This window comes from Urocitellus parryii, chromosome 6 (assembly GCF_045843805.1).
Source record: "Urocitellus parryii isolate mUroPar1 chromosome 6, mUroPar1.hap1, whole genome shotgun sequence".
In the NCBI taxonomy this organism is placed as follows: Eukaryota; Metazoa; Chordata; class Mammalia; order Rodentia; family Sciuridae; genus Urocitellus; species Urocitellus parryii.
Window position 1 is genome coordinate 36,860,135 of NC_135536.1, and position 3,534 is coordinate 36,863,668.

Genomic DNA, 3,534 nt, shown 5'->3' on the forward strand with positions numbered 1-3,534 from the left:
AGAAGAAAAAGTTGGCTCCAATCTACATATTGTGCGGTCGGGCTCCAAATTCCTTAATAAGACACCCATAGCACAAGAGTTAATAACAAGAATCAACAAATGGGACTTACTTAAACTAAAAAGTTTTTTCTCAGCAAGAGAAACAATAAGAGAGGTAAATAGGGAGCCTACATCATGGGAACAAATTTTTACTCCTCACACTTCAGATAGAGCCCTAATATCCAGAGTATATAAAGAACTCAAAAAATTAAACAATAAGATAACAAATAACCCAGTCAACAAATGGGCCAAGGACCTGATCAGACACTTCTCAGAGGAGGACATACAATCAATCAATAAGTACATGAAAAAATGCTCACCATCTCTAGCAGTCAGAGAAATGCAAATCAAAACCACCCTAAGATACCATCTCACTCCAGTAAGAATGGCAGCCACTATGAAGTCAAACAACAACAAGTGCTGGCGAGGATATGGGGAAAAGTGTACACTTGTACACTGCTGGTGGGACTGCAAATTGGTGCGGCCAATTTGGACAGCAGTATGGAGATTCCTGGGAAAGCTGGGAATGGAACCAGGATTTGACCCAGCTATTGTCCTTCTTGGACTATTCCCTAAAGACCTTAGAAGAGCGTACTACAGGGATACTGCCACATCGATGTTCATAGCAGCACAATTCACAATAGCTAGACTGCGGAACCAACCCAGATCCCTTCAATAGATGAATGGATTAAAAAATGTGGCATTTATACACAATGGAGTATTATACAGAACTAAAAACTGACAAAATCATGGAATTTGCAGGGAAGTGGATGGCATTAGAGCAGATTATGCTAAGTGAAGCTAGCCAATCCCTAAAAAACAAATGCCAAATGTCTTCTTTGATATAATGAGAACAACTAAGAACAGAGCAGGGAGGAAGAGCAGGAGGAAAAGATTAACATTAAACAGAGACATGAGATGGGAGGGAAAGGGAGAGAAAAGGGAAATTGCATGGACATGGAAGGAGACCCTCATTGTTATACAAAATTACATATAAGAGGTTGTGAGGGGAATGGAAAAAAAAACAAGGAGAGAAATGAATTACAGTCGATGGGGTATCGAGAGAAAATGGGAGGGGAGGGGAGGGGGGATAGTAGGGGATAGGAAAGGTAGCAGAATACAACAGTCACTAATATGGCAGTATGTAAAAATGTGGATGTGTAACCTATGTGATTCTGCAATCTGTATATAGGGTAAAAATGGGAGTTCATAACCCACTTGAATCTAATGTATGAAATATGATATGTCAAGAGCTTTGTAATGTTTTGAACAACCAATAAAAAAAAGAAAAAAAAGAAAGTGAAATGAAAAAAAAATCCATGAATATGAATAAAAAAAATTATTAGAAAAATAAAATATTCTTTACAGTAAAAAATTACAAAGTGAATCTTGTGAAATAAAATAGCTTCCTATATACCAGCAACAATCAGTTAGGAATATGACGGAAGAATCTACTCACAACTGCAACAACAAAATAGTAAAATATCTAAGAGTAACTGTGGGGAATTGTCTAAAATCTATATGAAGAAAGCTGTTCAAAGACAAAGGGGAAACTCTGAATAGGTGGTATGGTATACCGTGTCCATTGATGAGAAAACTCAAAGTTGTCCAGATGTCAATTTCCTTCCAAACAAAATTTTTAAATTTAAGGCCATTCCATTAAAAATATTCTACTTCTGAAATTGTAAAAATTAGCTTGAGATATAGCTCAGTAGTAGAGTACTTGCCTACTGCCCAGTATACACAAAGCCCTGGGATTGATTCCTAGCTTCACAAAAGCAGGAGGGGGGAATATATAGAAATTTAAGTGCTACATAAAAGATGAAAAATTAGTGTATAAAACATTTGTACACCCTTCACTTTAACTAATTGTTAACATCCTGCCAACTTTACTTCATTTCACACACATTTTTTATTTCTGAGCTGTGTGAATGTAACTTGCAGATATCAAAGACACTTTGCCCCTAAATACTTCAACTTGCTTCTCCTAAGAATTGAGGTATTTGAACACAACCATAGTATCCGTTTCATACTTGGGACGGTTAACAAGAGTTGTGTAATACCATTGGAAACAGTGCTTGTCAGATTTCACTGTGCATCAAGTCACCTGGGAATCTTGCCAAAATACAAGTTAGGATTCATCATACCTGAGAAAGGGGCTAAGGTTCTACATTCTAACAAGTTCCTAGATGATGGTGATTCTACTGGTCTGCAGACTATACTTTGAGTTGCAAGGGTTGGCTAAATAGTTTATGTGCTGTATTCTCCAATGACTACCTCCCTGCTCCACCCCCCCCCCCACCACCAATGTCGTTTTGTAGCCATGTATTCTGTTTTGTTTTCAGTTTAGGATTCATCAAGTTTTCCACATTGCAGTTGATTCCCTGTATGACCCATCTTTTCAAATCTAGACTGGTCACTCCACTTCTTTCTTTTTTGAGTGGTAGCTTTGTCACAATCAAACAATATTAATACATCTTTCTTAACTGAAGTCCATAGTTTGCTTAATCAGATTTCTTAAGCTTTAATCTAATATCCCTTTTCTGTTCCAGGATCCCACTCAGGATGCCACATTATCTTTAGTTATAACTTCTCCTCAGACTCCCCTTGGCCACAACAATTTTTCAGACTCTCCTTGTTTCTGATGGTCTTGGTAGTTTTCATGAATACTTGTCAAGTATTTTGTGAAATGTCCTCAGCTGAGATTTGGTTGACATTTCAAAAGAGTGAGGTTATAAGGGTTTGTGTGGAAGACTACAGAGGGAAAGTCCCATTCTCATTATTTCATAACAAGGTACATGCTATTAACTTTTTTTTTCTTTTTAGCCATGAAGTTACTAGTTTCCCCATTTCCATACTGTGCTGTTTGAAAAGAAGTCACTATGCACAGCCCACACTTAACAATGAGAGAGTTCTATCCCATATTGTCTGCATAAATTATTTTAAATGCTTCTACATGGGAAATTTGTCTATTCTCCCCCATTTATGTACTTATTCAATCATTTATTTATATCAATAAGCAGTCTTGGATATTTATTTTATATTTTTGGTCATAATCTAGTACCCTTCAAATTGACCCAGCTTTGACTGGTGTGCTTATCTTTTTTGTGGAAAATGAAAAATATATTCTAATTTTTACATAGAATTGTAAATTGCAAGGACAGCAAAGAACAACAGAGTTAAGGGAGTTATAGAAATCAAGACATTTTTACAAAGCTACAATAGTTAAAACCAGTGTTACTGCAACTACGGAAAAATATACCTGTAGAAAAGAAGAATCTGGAAAGAGACTCATACATGTATTATCACCTAATTTATAACAAAAGGTTCACAGCAATGTGGAGGAAGACTAGTCCTTCCAATAAATGTCCCTAGATCAACTGGATATTCATATGAACCTTTGCTCCCATTTCAAGCTAAGTCATGCATTGCTTAAGGACAGGGATACATTTGAGAAATTCAATATTAGGGTATTTCATTGCTGGTGACCATTAT